We start from the raw sequence: 10,446 nt of genomic DNA on the forward strand, positions 1-10,446 counted from the left end.
CTAAAGCCAGGATTATATGGGGCTAACACTTAAAGATGCCCTGGAACAAATCAGTACAAAAACATACTCAACTGCCTAAGGGATGAGCTGGACAGTCATGCCCAAGTTGCTCATTTCTGCCAGTTTGCCTTTGCCTGCTTATTTCTGGGTACAGTCAATGGTGGGTTCTGCATCTGTAGATTCGACAAAATTTAGACGGGAAATATTCGAAAAAATTGCTTTGGCACTGAACATATACCGATTTTTTTCTTATTTTTATTCCCTAAACAATACTGTATAACAACTACTTCATAGGCTTTATATCATATTAGTTATTATTAGTAATGTAAAGATGATTTAAAGTATATGGGAGAATTTGTGCAGGTTATATGCAAAAACTATTCATGTATACATATATATATTTACATCAGAGAATTGAGCATCTGTGGATTGTGGTATCCACAGGAGGTCTCAAAGTCCCCCAGAGATACTGAAGGATGATTATATATATCCGATAATATAAAACTGCTCATACTATAATACAGAGTTAATGAGAATGAAATTGCAAAGTCTATAAACAATTAGATAGGTTTTGTTTTAACAATAGCATGTGAAAACACATAACAAATAAAACAAAGTGGCAGATTTTTTTTTTTTTTTTTTGAGATGGAGTCTCACTCTGTCACCCAGGCTGGACTGCACTGGCGCGATCTCGGCTCACTGCAACCTCCACCTCCTGGGTTCACGCAAAGTGGCAGATGTTTTAAACTAAGTTTTTTACAATAAGCAAAAGAAATGTATTTAATGTTCTACTGAAAATAGCCAATGTGTCCTTTATGAATAATTGTGTATGTTTTTACAAACACCATTTTTTCCTTCCCTTTCTCATCTTACATTGATTTTATAATCTCTTGAATTGCTAGTTTGTGTAATTGGCTGGTGAAATAATTAGTAAACTTAGGCACACAGTGAAACTCTTTAAAATTAGGAACTCTTGTCTCTTAGCAATGATGCTATGCAGTTCAGTCTTACAAAGTACAGAGAAACTGTGGATGTCATAACTCTGTCAACCACAAGAGTAGAGACAATATGAAAGGAAGCATAACAGTTTATTAAACATGAGTATTTTTCCAGTGCTTTAAAACACTTAATTCTGCAGTTGCATAGTAACATAAGCAGCTTTAATTTTCATGAATGGCCTTACAAGACATGAGAAAAATAATTTTTGAAATGCTCAAATTGGTGGAAACAGAGGGATTAAGAGTCATCTTATTGAAAGCTGGGGACAGGTGATATCCTTTATCTAATTTCTAGCCACTTGATTTTGCAATACTGATGATAAAAAACAATATATGTTTAATGGCATAGTGATAAAATGAATTGTGTTAATTAATCAAATAGTATGTCAATTATAGATTTTATATTTAACAAATCAGGGCTCATGATTTCTATATGAATATTTATCAATGAATCATATGGACTACACCAACACAAACTTTATTTTATATATTTGGAAAATAGGCGTGTGTGTGGGTGTGTGTGTATTTCTATGTATGTGTCTTTATTGATATGAATCTGGGCAGATGAATAAATGAGTTTTTCAAAAAGCAGGTAGGAATAGATAAAAAAAAAAAAGAAGTGATTGAATGGTATAGCACTGCGAACCACCCTACTTTAACTTCTGATGCTAGTAAATAAAATATATTTGAAATATCTGGGAAACCTGCCAGATGAGAAATATTGAATATATTTTCAAGTTTTTTTAAAGGTTAGATTGAGGCATATAACAAAACATCCTCAAAGAATGGGAAAAATCAGTCAATCATATGTATGTGGATACAGGATGCAAAGCATCTAGCTATGATTGAATGACTAATTTTCACACTTCCTCTCATCCTAGGCATTTTACCCAATATTTAGAATCATGCAGATAGAGTTGAACTAATAAGCTTTGTAGGATTTAAACATAAATAGATGAAAGAAGAGATAATGTCTGTGAAAACATTTTGAGAATTGAAAATGACCACATTAAATATTGTTTTTAATTAATGACTCTGTTAACACCATTAACTATTAAGTCATAGGATAGAAGACAAATGGCAGTTTTCTTGGGAACTTTCTAATAGATTAGATTCCTTTGTTCTGTTCTTACATGCTGGGCCCATGCAAGTAGGGATGAGAAAGGATGCTGAAAACAAGATTCTGAAGCCATTTCTTTCTTTGTGGATCTCCGCATTTCTTCAATTGTGTTTTTGGCTAAAATATTTCCTTTGTGATAAGTTTATTGAATAAATTTGAACATAATGATTTAGAGCGTAAATCAAGAGAACAAAATTTGTTTTTTATCAGAAGTGAGACCTTGGGCAAGCTGTGTAATCCCTCTAAGCCTTATTTCCTCACCTGTAAAATGTGGGATAACAGTAATTGTTATTATTTATTTTCTGTAGGGTATATGCTAGTGCTTTCTTACACTAATGCTTACTCTTCAGGATTTATTTTAAGCAGTATTCTAGAACAGCCTTAGCATCTTGTCAGCACATAGAATCCCTTTATCCACATAATAATGATTGCATTAAAAATTAGAATCAATAATTCTATTCAGTACATTTGCTGTTCCTTAAAATATAGCAAGTCATGCAATATGTAATCAATATATTCTTGTTCTACTTTCACACTCATCTCTCCAATCTGTCAGATTGAACCACAGTACAGTAAAAGAAGGATGAAGTAAAGTGAGCAAAATCCTTATGTCTAGGCCCTGAAGAGTGCCCACATGCAAGACAGCAAGACCTCAGTGTCTGGGAACTCTCTATATCTGTCATTCTGACCACATGTCACCTCTGCTGGCTGTCCTTTCATTCTCCAGTGCTCAGCCTCTTCACTTACACTGTTTCCATCCCATCTGCTTTCTCACCTCCTGCAGACTAGCTGCAGCTTGAAAATCCCATCTCCCTCAACTATGCTTATTCTCTCTCTAAGGGGCCTTACATGACATCAGAAATACTTAATGATACAGTCTGAGTCATACACATTTGGATTACTGTACCCTCATTTTAGCTTGCCCAACAGTACTAAGTGAATATTATTTTCGTAATTATAAGACTATGAGTGATTCTGGGCCCCTTCTAAAGAAAGAAGTCACACTCTAAGATAACTTGCCATCGTGAATCTGCATCTAAGCTTTGCCATCACTTTTAATGCAAGTGTTTCAAGAAGGATGACAGGTAGATAAGTAGGCAGACAGAGAGACAGCCATAGACCCAGATCTGGACCTGTGCAGGCGTAGATATACGGTATAGATCCTAAATATAGTCATGGTTAAAGACAGAGCTCTAGAGTATCTCCTGCCTCTTCTGTCCCTGCCTAACTGGGGTGATGAAGTCTGCTGTATGAACCCAGGAAGGGCGGTGGGGGTGTTCCCTTTAACATGGCCCAGCAGTGGTAGTCTTCTGAACATAGGCACAGAAACTTATTTCCATCAGCTTAGACAGTTCTTTAGACTCACAAGAAACTGAGTTTATTGTTAAGAATGCCAACTTATTACTCTAATTGTAGCTAAAGCTAGGAATGAGGATGGATCAGCCACATGCAAAGGGCATATGAGTGATCATATACAAGTTCATGGTAAGGAAAACACCCAGAGAATGTTTGCCATAAAAATACTTGCACCATATCGATATAGCCTGGGGTAATTTCCATTTGTACTTTAAGGATATTTATATCTCAAGGGCATTTTGGTTCAACATGGGGCAACTCTGATGAGTCATTGTAGCTGCAGGGCACCCAGTGCGGTCAGACAAGGCTGTCATTGCACTTGCATCACAGCTCAAGATTTTCTTCTGCTCCACCTGGCTCTCATGTGAACAAGAGCTGGCCCTTGTGTATTACATTTGCATTTCCTGTATACCTATCTTGGCTGCTCTATTCACTACCTTTTTATACCTATCCATTCTTTTTCTCTTTTTTTCTAAAGTTTTGTTCCCTTTGAAGACTCTTGCTCTTAAAACAAGGAGTATCCAAATTCATCACTTAAAAGTCAATCTTTCTACAGGTTTCATCATGGAATTTTTGAATCTATTCTGATTGCACTAGTTATCCTTTAGTGAAACTATTTTTATTTCACAGACTTAGAGTCTCTCGAACTTGGTATGCAACTCTGGGCAAAAGCATTTGAATGTGTGTTTTTCATTTTGATTAAGAAATGAGAGCACTTTGAAGATCCATCCATGATGCTGGCTACCCGTAAAGAAAATAAACTGAATGTCAGTGGAACAGACAGAGAATCAGAGAACAAAAGAAAGTCAAGAGATTTACCCAAGGTCAGTGAGCACATTTGTTATAGAGCTGAGAATAGATGTCACCTACCTCCTTGGCCAGTGTCCTGTACAATAGATCCCTCTGGTCAATATTTCTTTTTGTGCCATGAAGGGCAGTAGACAAACCTCTTTAGTATAACAAATGTGAGTCCTGGTGCCTTGGCTTTTTACTTGAATTTACTTCTGTCCTTAAAATCTTCTTTTCAGTGCATTCTCAGGAGTACTGTAGTTTTAAGTTTTTTTTTCTATTTAAACATATATATTTAAGTACTACATATGTAAATATATAGTTTAAGAAAATTGAGACAGATATCATTTTACAGATTAGTTACATGTATTAATAAGAAAATTCACGCAATTTCTATCCTATCTTCAAGGTACAGTTCAAATACTGAACAATTTTTGTTATTCTTACTCCAACATACCAAAATTAATTATTCTGTCTCCTATAATCCTATATTTATTGTTATATTTATTTTAATTACCTGTGCCTTTATCTGGTTTCTTTAGATGCAGATAATTTTTCTTAACCCTATTGGGATCCCTCATCCTTAGTAGTTTCTGGCATGTAGTATGAATTTAATAAATGCTAAGAGAAAATATGTTTATATACACCTTCAATGATTTTTCCCCCTAGATTCCATTGTACTTTCAAGAAGCATCATAGTTGATATGATGCAGACCCAACAATGTAACCCATAATAAACACCACACTTAGGGCTTTCCAGTGCTTACTTTATACGGCATTTTGCTCTTGCAACTGTGCAGCAAGGAAAGAAAAATCTCCTGACTCTGCCAGTGGTAGGGTAGGAAGAGGGGGGAGCTGGCAGAGTGGAAGGGAGAAGCCTCTATGCTTTGACTATTTCTTTATAACACGTGGGTAGAATCATTGATTCATTTGCACTCCATTGTTTCTGCTAGGAATGCAAGAAATCTGGTAGGGCTCAGAGAACAATATGGGAATGAACAGAGTGGAAAGGGTTCAGGTGATTATTTAAATTTCAGGATTGACATTTTCTAGAAGGAACAGAATGTGTTTAGGTTACTTCCAAGATTTGCAAGGTAAATTCGAGCCATGAGAACACCACCGAGGGGTTCCTGGTGCTTTTGTAGATCTGAGAGTGCTGCTATCTGAAGACAAATTGTGGCTCGTGTCTGACGAGGGAGCTGATCAATGGTCAGTGACTAGAATCTGATGTGAGGGCTAAGTGCAGGACTGAGAAAGGAAACAAATCAAGAAGTCAAAACCAGGTTGACAGCCCTGCTCATATAAAGGAGAATAATTTAGAACACAAGAGTATCAATGTGAACACAGTTGGCTACATAATGTGTGTTGATATGTGCGTCTGTGTGGGTGGGGGGGCACTTCATCAGGCTTAACATACATATGAGTGGATATGTTAGGAAGTTAACTACCGCAGGATTAGAAATTTGCACTCTGAAGGATGGCATTTTATGCATTTTGTGTTTTCTTTGTACATTTAATTTATCTGGGGCTCCTTCACTTTTTAAAATAAAATTCCTCTGGAAAAATTCTTCTCTCAATTATGCTAAGGGGAATAAGGAAAATTTTGATTTGGTGGCTTTCGAGCCAGTGTTATTGATTGACTGATCACTTGACATGTTGCTGGGCCCCACAACTTTAAAAAGGGAAACAGCAAAGTCTCATTAAAAATAAAAGGTTAGTCACTGTTGAGCTACTGAGAGGTGAGGTTGCAGAGGATTACATGTCTTCCCAAAGTGAGGAGATTTTATTCCAGTTTGACCAGCCTTCAGATTCCCCACCTTTTACTGAAAACACAGGCCGGTCCCCTTGTAGGGATGATATGTCAGTTTCATCGGTCTACTCTGCTCTGAATTCTTAAAAAGTTTTTGGAAAACTTCCAGGGTCATGGATTACAGCACATCTGCAGAGTGCTTGAACCCATCAGCCAACTATTGTCTAGTCTGTGTGTCCTGATAACTGGCTGAGTAAGTCAAGTCGTCCTGAATCACTAGTGTAGCACAGAGAGTCCGTGCTCTGAGGCCTCCTCTTTTCTCCCACTCTCACTCACAGTCCCCCACCTCAGGACACCCTATCAGAGTTTCATCCTTTAGGGGACATCAGTCTCAGTTGATGAGATACCCTTTCCTGCTCAGGGCTTCTTTCCTATCTTTGGAATCTTCCCATTTGAAAAGAGGGTAGGTCAGCTAGGAGCAGGGTTTTAAAGGAGGGTGGTGTACTCTCCTAGGTCCTGGCTTGAGGGTGGAAGAGGAAATATCAAAGAAACCCCTAGGGTGACTCGCTAGGAGCTTGCCCCTCTGCCGGAGATGTTCCTCCTATAGATCTTCTTCACTTGAACTTTAAAAGGTATTCTGTTTGTTTATTTGCTTGCTTTAACATGGAATGCTTTCCTCTCATAGAAGTCTATTTTATAGAAATTAAAAGGTGCCTTAGATTAAAAACAATTACCTTTGACTTTACACTTTCATTAAAATTCACCAAATATTTAGCCATGTCTGGCTTGAAAATGATGATGAAGTTGGAATTTTCCCCTTCCTTTCTTGGAAATCACACAAATGTTATAAGGAGGATATGAAACAAAAGCACAAATTCCAAATGAAACCTGACTACCAAGTAAGTAAAGGGACTGCCAAAACAAACAGAAATTGAGTAGGGAATGTGTGGGGAGGGAAACAGAGAGAGGACTCCTATATTCGAAAGTGCTGGCTCTTTACATCTCTCTGAGGGAAAGAATACAGAGCAAATCCCAGGTCTGCAACAGCAGGAACAGATAGCCTGTGGTGGGAGTTCCCCTAAGGAGAAGAGGTATTTGCATGAAGCAGAAGCCCTGTACCTGTGCAGAAGAGAGATGGAAACACAGTCCCACAGCAGGGTATCTTCATTAATTTCTGAACAAGTTTACCTACAAACCTTGGTCTGGAAGGGGTCTCCACAGATGTTACTTGACTTCATCCAGGCCACTCTCTTCTGTGCATCTCCTATTGATCCTTCCCTCCCAAATTTATCATACGGTTTATTTTTATTTCTTTTGGAGGCTCTTCTTCCTTTTACTGTTTTTAAATTTTTAAGCAGTGTTAGATAGGATGGTGTCTAGCCTCCCCTTTTTTTTTACTTTTCTTTCCCTGTAGTCTCTTCTTTCAAAATTGTTCAATTGCTTCCAGGCTACCCATTGGTTTTGCTGTTACCTGTTGCCACTTACCTTAATCTAATTTGGCTTTAATTTTTGCTCAACCATAGTAGTTTCTGGCTTTAAAAATCAGTCTTGCCAGGTGCAGCAGCTTAGGCCTGTAATCCCAGCACTTTGTTTGGCTGAAGTGGGCAGATTGCTTGAGTCTAGGAGTTTGAGACCAGCCTGAGCAACATGGGAAAACTCCGTCTCTACAAAAAATACAAAAATTAGCTGGTGTGGTGCCGCACACCTGTAGTCCCAGCTACTTAGGAGGCTGATGTGGGAGGATTGATTGAGCCTGAAAGGGTCAAGGCTGCAGTGAGCTATGAAGGTGCCACTGCACTCCAGCCTGGGTGACAGAGTGAGACCCTGTCGCAAAAAAAAAAAAAAAAAAAAAAAAAAAATCAGTCTTACCTCTAAACCAAAAACAGATCAATTCCTTAAAAAGCAATTCTCCAAAAAACAATTTGCCGAAGCATCCACTGGTTGAATGACAATTGTTTGAATATACAAAAATAACCTCATAAAACATTTTAAAAGAGAATAATTTGCTTAAATGTATGCAACGGATAGGAATATATCCTTATGAATGTGTTAATGAATGCATTTTTCTTGAATATATTCAATGAAAATATTATAGGAATACATTATAGTTAGCAAAATTTTAAGAGATTTTTAATTTGTTAAAAGCTAAGGGTACTTTAGCCTTACTATGTATATATTCTTCCTTTAAATATATTCGTGAAACTATTTTTTAATACATTAAACATATTATTCTTAAGGAAACATCCCAAGTTTCAGCTTGGGATGTCAAACATTTCCAAGTCAAACATTTCAAATTTTGTTTTGAAGTTTTCAGTTTCAATCTCTTCTTTTTCACAATTCTTTTGAAATCACTTTTTGTCTTGTATTTTGACATTTTTAGGGTTCAGGTTTTGCTGTGTGTGTAATGACCAAATTTATCAAATTAATAAAAAATAATCCTTTTAACTATTTAGAAAGTTTATAACAATTAGTATGACATGCAATATTTGTAACATTTTTCATGGATTTTGGTATTTTTATTGCATATTGAGGTATAACATGAACACAGCAAAATGCATAAATGCTAAGGGTATATTCAATGGATTTTAACATATATATATATGCCTGTTGAACCAGATCAAGATCTAGAATATTTTCAGCATCTGAAGACCCTCTCCCTTTCCTTAACCATCTCAGACCTCTCTCTGACCTCTATCTCTCTAGATTAGTTTGGTCTGCTTCTAACAACTTTTAAAAGAATGTTCAATTTGCATCTGTTCGGACTCCCTGCTGCCTCAGTTATTGGAAGCTGGGCAAAGCGAAGGAACTTCCCGCTGGTGAAAAGATGGAGGCTGCCAGTCGCAGGAAAGGAGGAGCCCTAGGGTAGAGTAGGACTGAGACAGAGATACAGTGTAAAAGCTCCAAAACCCTGCAGCCATGGCTTCCCACAATTCTCCTAGACCCTGCCAGTCTAGTTGATACTAAATATTATAAGCAGTATAAAGAATTAAAATGGCCGGGCGCAGTGGTTCATGCCTGGAATCCCAGAACTTTCAGAGGCCGAGGCAACTGGATCACCTAAGGTCAGGAGTTCCAGACCAGCCTGGCCAACATGACGAAACCCCGTCTCTACTAAAACTGCAAAAAATTAGCTAGGCATGGTGGCGGATGCCTGTAATCCCACCTACTCAGGAGGCTGAGCCAGGAGAATCGCTTGAACACGGGAGGCGGAGGTTGCAGTGAGCCAAGATTGCACCACTGCACACTAGCCTGAGCAACAAAAGCAAAACTCAGTCTCAAAAAAAAAAAACATATATATATATATATATATATATATACACATACACACACACACACACACACACATATATATATGTAAATATGGAAAATTGATTTTTTGAAGAATTGATCTTTGAGTGCATTGCCACTCAGTGAATTATTTATTAGATGCAGATTCGGGGTGAGACACTGTAGCCTCTCTTTCTTAAAACAACCAAACTATTATACTGACTGAAGCCCAGTTTCAGAACTAAGAAGGAAGGAATGAGTTAAACACACAGGCTTGGAGGACTACAAGTCAGTAGAGTTCTCAGTTGAATTTCTTCATCCCTCCAGAGAGAATGGTAGCAGAAACAGACTCAGAGGCTTTATGGAGAGAGGAACATATTAACTCCTGACCTACAAGAAAGTTGGGCAGGACTTCCCTGACAGACTTGGTACTAAACAGCTGTCCCAAGACACTGAAGTGAGGATGGCCTCACATAACTCCAGGTAAAAAGTTACAGTTTGGCATCAGAACCCAGTTGTCACAATGATCCTAATTGTTGTCTTAGATCCTGTGTAGAATTGACCAGACCTAATCATAGGTTGCTTCTGTGTGAGTGAGGGTGGGAGGGTGGGAACCAAGGTGAGAGGGAAAATGAGGACAACACAGATTTTTCAGGCTCCATTGACTGGGTGCAAGATAGTGTCATTTGCTAAGTAAAGATTTGTGGGCAAAATGGAGACCTCAGTTTTTATGAGGTCACATTTGATTTTCTTACAATGTGGCAAACAGGCAGTTGGATTTACAAGCCTGTAGCTGAGAGGAGAGATAAATTTAGGAATCCTCAGCCTATAGACGTTGTTTAAAGTCACGAGAAAAACAGTGTTTTTAGAACTGTGAGTCACAATCCATTAGTGATATTACATCATTTTTGTGAGTTAAGACTAAAATTTTTTAAAAAGTGAGTAGAAGTGAATATAGTGTAGGGGAACAGAAAATATCAAAAAGAATTATATAGACTCATAAACGATTATTGTGAGAAGCTGCTAATTTCAGTATATGTGTATACTGAAATTCACATATTCAGTGTGAAATTCACATATTCAGTATAAACACACATACTGAAATTAGCAGCTTCACACAATAATAGTTTATGAGTCTATGTAATTCTTTTTGATATTTTCTATTC

This window comes from Gorilla gorilla, chromosome 5, assembly GCF_029281585.2.
Source record: "Gorilla gorilla gorilla isolate KB3781 chromosome 5, NHGRI_mGorGor1-v2.1_pri, whole genome shotgun sequence".
Classification (NCBI taxonomy): Eukaryota; Metazoa; Chordata; class Mammalia; order Primates; family Hominidae; genus Gorilla; species Gorilla gorilla.